Below are 14521 nucleotides of genomic sequence, written 5' to 3'. Positions count from 1 at the left end.
TTACACAAAACGGAGCGTGCTGCTCTGACCGGCTTTAAAGGGTTAACAATGACTTTAAAAAATAATATAAAATAGTGTGCAACACCACTGAAGTTTTTTTTTTTTTACCTCTCTTTTCAACCAACGGCAGTCACTCTCCTCTCCAAATAACTCCTGCTTAGCTTTCCGAGCTTCCCTCGGGTCCTCTTAATCAGCGGTCTCCAACCTTTTTTGCGCCACGACCGGTTTGGACCGGCCTTTAAGGTGTCGCGGATAAACGAGGGAGGGGCTAATAATCGGCTCAGTCATTTTTAATGATCGTTGAAAGCCCAGATCGTAATCGTGATTAAAATTCGATTAATTGAGCAGCCCTACAACAAATCTAACCAGACTTTTAAATTGACCTCACCCACATGAACATTGACACTTTAAAGAAGCTAAAAAAAAAAAAGGAAAGTAGCTAAAGGTAAAGCTATCCAAAATCAGCAAACAAGCTACAAGCCAACAGCCTTGGTATAAGCAAATGTTCAAAGCAGTTATGAGAACAATTATGGAGACATAGAGACAAATCCTCTTATCTGGTGAAGTTATAAACATACTGAAAAATGATGTAACTGATACTTGTTTTGTTATAGAAATCTCCTGCACCTGCTTAAGTTTAGCGAGGTAAAATATGTCATATGGGGGTAAAGTAGGACTGGGCGATATATCGAGTTTTTTTAAAAATATCGATATATTTTCATACGAGATATAAGATGTGACAATATCGTTTATATCGATATAGTATATGTTACGTTATAATTATACTTGTGGAGCCGCAAGTTTGCCTCTCTTTCATCCACTTTTGTCACTATGCAACGTTACTGGGCCTCGCCTCTCCTTCACTGAACACAACTCCCCCTCCCCCATTGCTTCACCTGCAGGCAACGACAAGATGGACACAGCAAATCTCCATTAACGACTTACCGCGGACCGCCCCGTGCGTGCGGCTGTTCAGCGTCGACGTGTTAGCGAGCTAACCGCGCTAACGACATGCATGGCCTAAAATCCTTTCATTTTCTCAAAAATCGACAGTGTGCCTTATGTATGAATTCTGGTTGTGCTTACTGACCGCGAACCGATTTTATGTGGTACACAGCGCTCAGCAATCTGTCAATAAATGCTTTAGTTCGACTTTGGTAAGCTACGAAGTCGCACTGCTTAATGCATTGTTGAAGCATTATGGCTACCATAGTCAGGAGCCTCGCGGAGTAATACGTACTGTGCTTCAACGTAATATTACCGTATTGTGTGTATAAGGACCATAAATGGCACCTGTTAAGAGACACGGTTATGAAGCAGATTTCAAACTCCAGCCTGTCAGTCACGCAGTAGAACTTGGGAATAGAGCAGCTGTGAAATCTGTCTTTGTTATTATGCTCAGTGTCTTTTAGTTTACATTTTGACTGCACAATTGTGAGCTTTTTTTTTTTTTATGCACAAAGACAACATTGTTTTCTTTTATTTATGGAGCATTATTATTTAATAAATGCTGATAATTTATTTTTGAGTAATTTCTTCATGTACATCTACGCTGTATGTTTTTTTTGGGGTTTTTTTGTTTTTTGTGTCCCGTTTGGATCTTTAGCCATCAGAATTGTTGTCTTAAGGCCAAGAAAGATGCCAAGCGGATTTATTTTACCAAGTGGATCATCATGGCCTTGCCATATTGGTCCATTTGATTGACCTTTATTATAATTATGAATTTATTTTATTTTCAGTTGCTACAAACGGGACAGACATGACTGGGGGATAGGACAGGGAGAGAGAATGAAAGAAAGAGAGGGAGAGAAAGAAAACCAAAGGGGAGAAGAGACGGTGAGAAGGGGGAGAAGAAAGAAAGAAAAACAAACAAAAAAAAACAAAAAAACACCTGGGTCACCTGTATGGAGAAAAAAAACAGAAGAGAAAGCAAACAACAAAGAGCAACATAATAAAAAAAAACAGCACCATCACAATAAACTAGCTAGCAGTAGATATCAGTAGATACTAAATAATAAACGATATTGTGCAGCACGCAAGATAGACAGCGTACAATGTGCTTTGAGGCAGCAGCCAAGAAAGCTGTAGTCCGCGTCTGTGAATACCCGTGTGTACACCTGTGTGCATACCTGTGTGGATCAGCATGCTTGCATTCCAAAGGTTTCTCCATGTAACGATCTGCTAGGGAGTGTGGGGGGCCACAGCCCCGTCCTCCAGGGTATGAAGCAGGTATGGAGGAGATCAAAACTCCAGACATCCAGAGGTCCCCAGAACACAAGAGACCAAGGAAGACCAACAGAGGGGCAGCCGCGCCACTGTCCCAGTAAGAGCTGAGGAGAGTCCCAGATGAGGGCTCACTCAGCAGCCGCGGAGCAGAAGCCAGGGGGAGTTGCAGTGACGCGCCCGTGAGCTCCGCCGGCAGCCAGCTGTGCCCGACTGACCGAGCCCCAGGCCGAGAGGCCGGGGGCACCCCACCTCCGAAGTGGCCCGAGCGAGCCCCAGGCTCCAGGCCCCGATAAGCGGCCGCCAAGGAGTGAGCCGGTGTGTACCCGGACGCCCACCCCCAGACACAAAGAACCACCAACGCACCGATGTCTGAGGGAGTCCGCCACCGGCAGGGGAAGTGGTGGGTGGAGATAGGCCTCCAAACCTTGGAGGGCCTGAGATGTCCCCAGAGAGGTGACGTCTGATACCCAACCTGACATATAGACACAGACATACAGGCACACACAGACACAAACATCCATCCCCACCCTTATGCTCTCATATGCACTTACTCCACACTCAACCAACATGGAGACAGACATAAAGAGACGCTGTACACACGATCACACTCCCCAAGCGTACTCTACGAACCGGGTCTAGGTACCCTTGCCCCTGGAGGGGGGAACTGCACCCAGACCCAGGTGGTGTTACCCTTTTCCCTGCGGTGGGGAGAGGCAGACCGCCCCGAGCTGTATGTTAATAAAAGTGCCTGTGTGACATCTGGGACACAGCTTTGACTAAGAACTCTTTTTGTTCTTAACTTATGGCTTAAAAACAAAATGTCGAGATATATATCGTATATCGCCATCCAGCTAAAAAATATCGACATATGAATTTCGGGTCATATCGCCCAAGCAACTAATTTTCAGTAAATTTTCTATATTTCTTTCAAGTAACATACTGGTTTTTGTTTTGTATTGTAGTTTAATCATTTATGTTATTATGAAAACAAGTTTATTTGTGCTTCTATAGGTTGTCAGTTATAATTGTTAGATAGAAAATTAGCAAAAATACGTATCAGTGGGTCACACTTTCAGAGAAATTAAATCAGTGTATCTCTAGTTCTGTGCAATATGCCACACATGATGTCTTAAAAGCGAAATTTTGCTGTGTAAAAATGCTGTACATATCAGGGAAAGGAAAAAAAACATTAAAGTGTGACACCCAAAAATGAAAAAAAAAAAATGTAAGAATGAGAGGACGGGAGAGGAAGATAAGACATTATTATCAAAGGAAATAATGGCTCTTTGTGACACAGATCAGCTGATCACAGCCTGCGCACAAAGAAAAATCTACTGGAACTAAAAACATACATTTTTACATCTGTCATTTGTAAGAGATTCCTTTTCCCATGCTCCACTGCACATCTCCTACACCTGCCAAATCCCACCTTAAACCCTAGGCTATATTCTTTGCAAGCTCCTTTGACTACGATGACCTGGATGACTGAGAACCTTCACAGACACCTAGGCTATACCACACTTCTGCTCATTTTAATACAATCACTTAATATTTTATTATTCTAAAAAAATTAAGTTATGGGGGAAAGAACTTAATTTTGCAATGTAATGATCCCAGCTGTAACACACAGCTATAGTGAACGGATTTTCATCTGCTCAGTGACTGTGATGCACCACTTCCACCAAATCCCAGATGAGAATATTACTAGAGTTGCATGACCATCTGTTTATGTTTAACAAGGAGACAGACCTCTCTGGGGTCTACAGTAGCTGACCAACATCACTAAGGAATTATTATATTAATTTTGCCTGTGGATGACTTTATTTTGAACATTTTACTATGTCTGTAGTCAGAGGCGGAGCCAGACATTTGAAACACCTGGGGCTTAGCCCTAAAGGGTAGTTTTGAGTTTTGTTCAAAGATGACTTCATATAGGGAAAAAAATATATCACATATGCAGGACACCTTAAACTAGTTTTTTAATTAAGCAGCAAGGCAGAACAAAGTCGGGGCTGTATCAAGACACGAGGACTAAACCCCAATTCAACCAGACCCTGAACTGATCCGGAATTAAAACAGGACTACAACAGTTCAAAATCAGGACTACTTGGGATTTAACCAAGACAGAATCAGAACTAGAACTAGATGATAGTAGCACTGAAAATCATCGTAGACCTGCACTTTTTAATTCTACCAAAGTACACTATTTAGATTGAGAAAAGTTTATATAATTATTTAGCCTTGTTGTGCAAACAAGCCTGCATAACTTAATAAATGTAGAATTTGAAAAATTGCAAACCTAAAAAGAAACACTAGGTACGAGATACATGAGGACCTATGATACGGTGATACTTTTGGTAAACAACCATTTGACTAACATGTGTCTCTCACCTGCTCTTGTTCCATCTCTGTTCTGTCCTCATTCTCCATCTCCCCTCTCTCTCCCTCTCTGTTCCTCTTTGTGCTTACAATAATCAAATATACAGTTGAAACCAGATATTTACACACTCTTCAGATCAAATTTTAATTTTAACATCAAATTGGACTAAATGTTTATTTTTTTAGATTGATAAATATAAAAAACATATTTGTTAACTTTAAGAGTAAAGAGAGAAACTATCTGTATTTCTTAATTGTAAATGGCACCAAATTGTATTCAAAATTGAGCCACACTTATGGAGCTCCACAGTTCTGTTTCTGGTGTTTGGTTGACATCTCTTGATTTTCCCATTTCAAAGAAACAGGCTCTGTGTTTTGCCTTATATGCATCCACAGGTGTGCCACCAATTTACTCACATGGACTCTACTAACTTATCAGAAGCTTCTTCAGCTCAGAATGGAATCGTCTGGAGTTTTCTTATTAATTAACAAACTTAGTGTACATGTACTGCTAAATTTGATGAAAGTGATAAAAATAGACAGCTCTGTCTCTCTTTATTCTGACATTTAACTAATTCAAACGATATTTCAATATTTATTTATCCAAAACAAAACAAGTTTACTCTAAATTAATGTTGTACAGTAAAAAAATGTTCTTGTGTTTTCCATAAAGTGTAGGTAAGTATCTGGTTTAAACTGTGAATATACTGCTGTGTAATGAAGTTCCTCATGTTTTGCATAGAAATATACTGAACAACATTCAAAGCATAATATATAAAATACTACCAGAGTTTTTTCTTTGAAAGACGCTCATTATGTCCATTCTTGTATATCAGTACATTACTGAAACTGATTTATTTAGCCGTGGAGGGTAACAACTGAAAATATGAAATAAACACACATGTAAGCTGAGACTCTCTAAAGAAACAGCATTGTTGTTGTTCGGCTTTTCATTTCGCCATTTGTTGATTCACTTGAAGAGCGAGTAACATAATATGGGTCAAGTGATCAGTTTGATATCAATCTTTCGTGATACACCGTCATATTTACATTATTTGTACAGTACGAATGCTTTGCTTTGGTACCTGGTCAAACTTCAGTTCTCCTCTGTCTGCCTAGCTCCGTTTCTCCAACAGCGGACTGGCAGGCAGCAGCTGCCCCGCCCCGCTTAGTGCCTGAGCTCGGATCATACCAATATTAGGGGGGATTTACGAACAGTCGTAAATTCCCACAGTGTGCACTATGTGCTTCGAATATTGTGTGTAGTTTTTTTCTTTATACAGTTGTCAGCCAGGCATCTAACTATGAAAAAATTACACTCCAAAAGACCCCGGGCTTAAGCCCAGTAAGCCCCCCCCCCCTCCCCGCTCCGCCACTGTATGTAGTGGTCATGCCAAGTGACAAGAAAAACCTGTGTCTTTAAGGGGGTGGAACCTGTGGTCCCAGACTCAATGATGAGCAAATAAAGAGAAAGAAACAAAAGCAATTAACAAAAGAGCTGTTGTTCATTTAAAAAATAAATGTAACAAAATTATTCAGAAAGGTGTCTAGTGGTGTCTTGTTTTAAAAGGTAAAAACTAAAGCAAGAAAAAAAATAGTAAAATAGACCCAGCTGATTGCAGATATGTACTTACCTACTTATTTGTGGAGGCCTAAAATAAAAAAATAAAAAAAGAGAAATAAATAAAACTTTTTTTTAAATGAATGAGAAAAAGAATTGCTGTAATTACAGGAATATTCATTTAAAATGATTTGTAAAATGCTTTTTTTAAGTTCTAAAACATTTTTAACTGAGACTTTAAAGCTTTATGCATTTGTTATTAATATTAGATTTTTTTATTTTTATTTATTTATTTCATCCTGGGAATTCCCTGTGACTAAAACGAATGATAGAAAAATAAAAATTAGTAAAGTAAAAAAAATCCTTTTCAGAAAACATGCTTTACATGAAGCACGTGCGTTTAACAGAAAAACGGTGTTAAAGGGTTGGCTTTTTACTCACTCTTTGATCATCAGTCATCAGTCATTCCGAAGTCAGTGTATTTCCCACGGTCCCACGTTTCAATTTCAGTGTTAGAAAAGAAACCGCTCGGCTGCTGGGGCTGTAAACAGAAAAATTCCCGTGAAGCTGCTTCCACTTTCCTGAGCTGCAAAGGCGCTCTGAAGCTCCACTGCCGAGCAGCAGCTTTAAGTCAGGGAAGCAGCCCAGCTTTAACAAGCGCGTTCAGCCAACTCAAGTTCCGTTCACGACTTTCAAAATAAAACACAAGAGGTTTTTTTCACCACCTTTTTTTCTTTCTTTTTTTTTTTAATATGGACTAGCCCATCTCCTGCCTGATTCCAGTGTATGTGAAAAAAAAAAACGTCAGCCCTGACTCTATATAATTTCATAGACCAGGGTTATGCCTAATATCCCCAGGCACAAAGGAATGACTGTGCAGGTAGAAAGGGCTGTAAACTCCTCAGGGTGGGATAGGAGCTAAAAACACATGAGTTAGACAGTAAATGAAGTGATGATCTAAAGCCTAGTGAAGTACTAAAGCCTACTATTGAAAAATGAATATTTTGAACTGGGAATCGGGGAGCGCTATTGTCTTGAATTCACTTTTATTTATGTACCACTGAACTCATAAATGTCAGATTTTTGCAAATCATACTGATTTTATTTTCTTGGGGGTAAATGGATCACCTATTTCTGGGACCACAAAGGAGAGCAAGTATCAGTGGTAGGATGATGTGGCAGCTGTCAGACATGCAATGACTCTTCTAGGACACTTAGGGGAAGAGAGTTGCTTGAACCAAGAAACAGAATGACTAGACTAATGGAACTTCTTACTATCAACCAAATGTCTACTTTTTTCCATCTGTATTTTCTGCTACTACTTTATTAGTCAAAAGGAGGAGGAGAAGTAGCAAAATGCCTTTGCAGAAAAGAACAAATATCAAAAGATGACAGTCATGGGATCTGAGCATGTTGTGTTCATCATTTAATCATTATTAAATTTTCAGCAGTAGACTCTAAACCAGTGGTAGGCAACCTTTTTGATGATGAGTGCCATCTAAAATTTCCTCAGAAGTCAATGTGCCATATAATTGCATTAGCAATAAATATAATAACCCTCTATATCAACAGTTACACACTATATAGAACAACTTTATAGAATTATATTTGTTCGCAGATGTTGGCAGCAATCAGCGAACAGTTATCAGCTATTTTGAAACAAAAAAAGACACTTTTTTTCCATAACAAGAACTCCATAACAGCAAATGAACTGTACAACAGAAAATGCATGTCTTGTTGGTATATGTATAATTTCTATACATTTTACATCAGATAAAAACTTTGGCTGTAAGATTCAGATAATTATCTATTAAAAGCTAGACATTTTAAATGAGAATAAGAAAGAAAAGTCAAAGGAGCTTGCAAAGAAAAGCGTCTGGACTTCTTTAAGTTGCTTGAAGACGTTTCACCTCTCATCCGAGAAGCTTCTTCAGTTCTAAGGTCAAATGGTGGAGAGTCCCAGATATAAACCTAGTGGGAGTGACCCCCCACAGAGGGACAAAAGGACCCCCTGATGATCCTCTAATCGCCTGAGCCAAGGTGTGAAACTGGGCGTGGGTCCCAATCAGCCAGAGTTTCGGGTGTGTTCATTGTGAAACCTGGCCCCACCTTATCATGCGAATTCCTGAGGTCAGCTGGCCCAGGATGTGAGTGGGCGTTAAGGCGTCTTTCATTGTTCATTGTGATGTTAAGTTAGACTCTTTTTCTCCAATTGAAATTTCTGAGTTAACTTCAATAATTACTTCCTCCAAAACCATCAACGTGTCTTTTAGACCCCATTCCTACAAAACTGCTCAAAGAAGTCCTGCCATTAATTAATTCTTCGATCTTAAATATGATCAACCTATCTCTAATAATCGGCTATGTACCACAGGCCTTCAAGCTGGCTGTAGTTAAACCTTTACTCAAAAAGCCATCTCTAGACCCAGCAGTCTTAGCTAATTATAGGCCAATCTCCAACCTTCCTTTCATATCAAAAATCCTTGAAAGAGTAGTTGTCAAACAGCTAACTGATCATCTGCAGAGGAATGGTTTATTTGAAGAGTTTCAGTCAGGTTGCAGAGTTCATCACAGCACAGAAACAGCTTTAGTGAAGGTTACAAATGATCTTCTTATGGCCTCTGACAGTGGACTCATCTCTGTGCTTGTCCTGCTAGACCTCAGTGCAGTGTTTGATACTGTCGACCATAATATCCTATTAGAGCGATTAGAACATGCTGTAGGTATTACAGGTACTGCACTGCAGTGGTTTGTATCATATCTATCTAATAGACTCCAATTTGTGCATGTAAATGGAGAGTCCTCTTCACACACTAAGGTCAATTATGGTGTTCCACAGGGTTCAGTGCTAGGACCAATTCTGCTTACATTATACATGCTTCCCTTAGGCAGCATCATTAGAAGACATAGCATACATTTTCACTGCTATGCAGATGACACCCAGCTCTATCTGTCCATGAAGCCAGATAACACACACCAATTAGTTAAACTGCAGGGATGTCTTAAAGACATAAAGACCTGGATGGCCGCTAACTTTCTGCTTCTTAATTCAGATAAAACTGAGGTTATTGTACTCGGCCCTGAAAATCTTAGAAATATGGTATCTAACCAGATTCTTACTCTGGATGGCATTACCTTGGCCTCTAGTAACGCTGTGAGGAACCTTGGAGTAATTTTTGACCAGGATATGTCCTTCAACGCACATATTAAACAAATATGTAAGACTGCGTTCTTCCATTTGCGCAACATCTCTAAAATTAGAAATATCCTGTCTCAGAGTGACGCTGAAAAACTAGTTCATGCATTTATTACTTCCAGGCTGGACTACTGTAATTCATTATTATCAGGATGTCCAAAAAACTCACTGAAAAGCCTTCAGCTAATCCAAAATGCTGCAGCAAGAGTACTGACAGGGACTAGACAGAGAGAGCATATTTCTCCTGTTTTGGCTTCCCTTCATTGTCTTCCTGTTAAATCCAGAATTGAATTCAAAATCATGCTCCTCACATACAAGGTTTTAAATAATCAGGTCCCATCTTATCTTAATGACCTTGTAGTACCATATCACCCTATTAGAGCACTTCGCTCTCGCTCTGCAGGCCTACTTGTTGTTCCTAGAGTATTTAAAAGTAGTATGGGAGGGAGAGCCTTCAGTTTTCAGGCCCCTCTTCTGTGGAACCAGCTTCCAGTTTGGAGACAGACACTATCTCTACTTTTAAGATTAGGCTTAAAACTTTCCTTTTTGCTAAAGCATATAGTTAGGGCTGGACCAGGTGACCCTGAATCCTCCCTTAGTTATGCTGCAATAGACATAGGCTGCCGGGGGATTCCCATGATGCATTGAGTTTTTCCTTTCCAGTCACCTTTCTCACTCACTATGTATTAACAGACCTCTGTGCATTGAATCATATCTGTTATTAACCTCTGTCTCTCTTCCACAGCATGTCTTTCATCCTGTCTTCCTTCTCTCACCCCAACCGGTCGCAGCAGATGGCCGCCCCTCCCTGAGCCTGCTTCTGCCGGAGGTTTCTTCTTGTTAAAAGGGAGTTTTTCCTTCCCACTGTCGCCAAAGTGCTTGCTCATAGGGGGTCATATGATTGTTGGGTTTTTCTCTGTATCTATGAAGCACCTTGAGGCGACTTTTGTTGTGATTTGGCGCTATATAAATAAAATTGAATTGAATTGAATTGAATTGAATTGAATTGAATTGAATTGAATTGAATTGAAGATCTGACAGTTACCAACTGTCAGCTACTTAGGAAAGGATCCTGGTGTTATTTGTCTCTCAGAAATAGTTCATAACTTCCCTTCAACTCATTCATGTCACCTAAAAAGTAAACCTGTTTCTCCATCACCTGTTCAGCTCTGATGATTCAGTAAGGACATCTCCTGGTTTCATCTTCATGTTTCCCTCTCACCAGATAACCAAACCAATATCATGACCAGCAGCTTCTACAGCTGTGGCTCCAGCAAACATCAGCTGATACTAGAAATTAATATTAAATAAATTCTAACAACAGCTGATCAAGCTTAAACGTGCTGCTGTTGTTTAGCACGACATCCGCTGGTTTCTTCTTGTGGGAGATAAACAAGAGAGATGGGACTTGCGACAGAAAAGTTGATTAGCTTATCATTGATCAGTTTCATAATTGAAGTAAAAACAGGAGAGGGAGAGAATGAGAGAAGAAGAAGCAGCTGCAGGTTAAAGATGCAGAATAACTCCAGCTTTGTGTCTTTTTCATTGTAGCTGAAGTACGGGACAAACTGTTCCTTTTCAGCTCAATACAAAATGTGTAATATTTTCTCTGATGATTCTGTTTTTTACGGGACGGTCGGCAACTCTCAAGGTCAAGGTCAAGGTAACTTTATTTATACCCAAGGGCAAGGTAAATTTGCTTTACAGAAAAATGACAGCATTTGCCATCCCTTTAAAAACACACATACCTAGTAAATATATAAAGCTCACTGTGGCACATATATAGTGATTTTAATATTTCGAATCAAAAACAGTTCTTATTTAATTCAGTGACAGCAACGGGGACAAAGCTATTTTTATAACGCTTTGTCCTGCATCTCGGAAATAGAAACCTCCGTCCTGAGGGAAGAAGCTGAAATTTACCCCTTAGAGGATGGGAACCATTTTTAAGGATTGATAAAGCCATCCTCTGTACCTGCTTAGAGTACAGGGAGGCTAAACAAGACTGTGGCTCACCTATCAGACGACTGGACCATCTCACTATCTGATTTAGAGAGTTTTTATCTGTGACAGAGGTCTGACCAAACCATGCCACCAAACAAAAGGATAAAACAGACTCAATAAAAGAACGATAAAACAAAGTTAAAAATTTTTGGTCAATGTGGAAATGAACAAGTTTCCTAAGGCAATAAAGGTGCTGGTGACCCTTTTTACAAACTGATTTGCAATTTTGATCAAAGTTCAGTTTTTCATTTATTATGGTCCCAAGATATTTATATGATTGTACTTGCTCTATTTTCTGACCTTTAATTAAAGTGACTCCGTGCCCATTTTGTTGTTTCCTAAAATCAACAACCATATCTTTTGTTTTAGATATGTTCAGCTGGAGATAAGACTCCTCACACCACTGAACAAAGTCATCAATGACTGGACCGTGGTTAATTTCACCCTCTTTCAGTAAGCTGACAATAACAGAGTCATCTGCATATTTAATAATGACCCTGTTTTCATGTCTGCCCTGACACATATTTGTATAGAGAGTGAATAATAAGGGCGATAGGACGCACCCTTGAGGAGAGCTTATGACTAACTAAGGTTCTCCTCACTAAGAGAACTAAGGTTCTCTACTAACTAACCTTATGAATAAAATAAAGTTCACTATCAGTAACATCATATCACCCACCCAGCAGAAACTTTGTCATGCTAGCTAGTAGGCGGTATGAGTTATTGTAACTGACTGTAAAAAGTCAGCACAACGAAAATAAACTCCACCTAAACTTGGTTTATATCTGACCCAGATAGACTGCAGGTCATAACTTCTCACCTGAAGTTCAGTTCACTTGATACTCGGACCCACGGCCGCCTCAGGTCTCTCCTCCTCCTGCCTCCCCTTTCCCTCATCCACTCTGTGGAAACTCCGCCATAGCCACCGCCAGAGTTATTTTTACACATCTGCCAGCACCTGGCCAATCCACCAGCTATCATTGTTTATACTGTTACTAAAAAGAAAAGAAAAAATCATCAGCCCATAAAAACGAAAAATCACCATCGGCCATTGGGTACATGCCCTGTATGCCCGATGGCCAGTCCAGCTATGGTCATGCCATCAGTTAACTCTTCATGTGCCAGCTGTTGCACTGTGCCCAGGGTTTCCGACCCCCGCTCTAAACAGTTCACCAGGGTCTTTAATTGCTACTTGATGAAATAAGCTGCTCCTCAAATTTAAATTTTTGTTTTGTTTTTGTTCATTTTTTTGATGTAATTTCACACATGTTAATAGTCTGACACCTTCACTACTGTTCTATGATAGTAAAAATAAGGAAAACCATTGATTGCAGTCACTTCTCAAGAGGCACTAAAATGTTATTTTGAAGAGGAGTAGTATTTCCTGTGTATTGTGAGTCTCTGTGTTTGTCTTGACAGTTTATCGAACTACAAGTGTGCAGGAGCTGCAGCCCTTGAGAGAGTGAGAAAGGAAACCATTTGCCCTCCCTGCACACAAATGAGGATAATTACAAACACGTTGAACTCCAACTTTTAACCAAATGCCAACCCCTACTGTTTTTAACCAGTTCTTTGTTCGCCTTGATGCATGCTCAATCATCCAGTTAAGTAAATTTCCAAAAGTTGATTCTGTTCATCTGGATGTAGCCTTTTCAGTGGAAGAAACATTTCGTCACTCATCCAAGTGACTTCTTCAGTCTCAGCTGACTGCAGGTTTCCCCAGTCTTATAAACAGTACATTGCATAATGACGGAAACCAGCCCAGTGAAGGAACAACGGGCTGGAAGGTCAGTTCCTTCATCATAATTATGTAATTTCTCATGACCATTGATCAACAACCACTAATCACGACCACTGATAAATGGCCATTAGTACCATTCACAGAGAGTTGGGGAATGGCTCCAATCACAGCATTGTAAGATGGCGAAAGATGTACCCTTAGGTGCCCTCCTCTATTCAGAGGTGGCCTTTTCGGCAACTGTGGCTCAGGGGGTTGGGAAGCGTATCTGTAACCGGAAGGTCGCCGGTTCGATCCCCAGGCTCTCTGTCCTGGTCGTTGTGTCCTTGGGCAAGACACTTTACCCTTCCGCCTACTGGTGTTGGCCAGAGGGGCCGATGGCGCGATATGGCAGCCTTGCTTCTGTCAGTCTGCCCCAGGGCAGCTGTAGCTACAACCATAGCTTGCCTCTACCAGTGTGTGAATGTGAGAGTGAATGAATAGTGGCATTGTAAAGCGCTTTGGGTGCCTTGAAAAGCGCTATATAAATCCAATCCATTATTATTATTATTTCCCTTTTCACGTAAATGGCCTCCTCGACACCGCGCTCAAACCAGCGTTCCTCCCTGTCCAGGATGTGTACATCCTCATCATTGAAAGAGTGTCCACTGGCCTGTAGGTGTGAATAGACTGCAGAGTCCTGGCCTGACGAGGTAGCTCTTCTGTGTTGTGCCATCCCCTTCACTAAAGGGTGTTTGGTTTCCCCGATGTATAAGTCCTGGCAATCCTCCTGGCATTTAACAGCATACACTATGTTACTCAGTTTGTGTCAGGGGACCCGATCCTTGGGGTTTAAAAGCCACAGAGACCCAGTGTTTAGAAAAAATGTGTCTCAACTGTTTATAAGATTGGGGAAAACTGCAGTCAGCTGAGACTGAAGAAGTCACTTGGATGAGTGACGAAACGTTTCTCCCACTGAAAAAGCTACGTCCAGAATCAACAGAATCAACTTTTGGACACTTCTTTGTTCTTATGGACACTGCTTTTTGAGCAGTAGTGCCTTACTTACATAATTTTTCCTGTAAATTTGCCATATTTAAAATAAAAGGAGGATATTAGCTTTTACAAGTTGACTTTCTCTGTTATAAGATTTCCCAACTATTGCCCTTAAATTACAAAAGTGGATAGCAACCTTACCCCAATTGACTTGGTGGGTGTTAGGAGGTTAAAAGACGCTGAAATATGAAATATAGTTATATTATATTATCTTCTTAATGTATAAACAATGCTCCACGCAATATTTTACATTTGTCCATTTAGGCATTAATTTTTTTTATTTTTTATTTTTATTTTTTTGACGGTACAATTTTACATTTATTTGGGATTTTCTATAGTCCACACATGGTATACATACAGGCTCAAATGTATAAATATACTC

The 14521-nt window shown here is 40.1% G+C and overlaps 1 protein-coding gene across 2 annotated transcripts in view; it reads right to left on the bottom strand.

The window, feature by feature from the left end:
- opn5 (opsin 5) overlaps positions 1 to 6762 on the bottom strand; it is a 61182-nt gene extending 54420 nt beyond the window's left edge. The window contains exons 1-2 of one of the 2 annotated variants that reach the window (XM_086264164.1): positions 6608 to 6762; positions 6240 to 6257 (exon numbers count right to left, since the gene is read on the bottom strand). The gene's annotated coding sequence lies outside the window, so the exon portion shown is untranslated. The remainder of the gene's footprint in view (positions 1 to 6239; positions 6258 to 6607) is intronic. The other variant, XM_086264165.1, reaches the window with a different exon arrangement.
- Between the last annotated feature and the right edge of the window lie 7759 nt (positions 6763 to 14521).

This window comes from Aulonocara sp. 'chitande type north' Nkhata Bay, linkage group LG15 (genome assembly GCF_057382095.1).
Source record: "Aulonocara sp. 'chitande type north' Nkhata Bay isolate Kocher_YH1m ecotype deep benthic linkage group LG15, A_spYH_male_GT1.1, whole genome shotgun sequence".
Lineage (NCBI taxonomy): Eukaryota > Metazoa > Chordata > Actinopteri > Cichliformes > Cichlidae > Aulonocara > Aulonocara sp. 'chitande type north' Nkhata Bay.
This window is presented reverse-complemented; position numbering and strand designations above follow the sequence as displayed.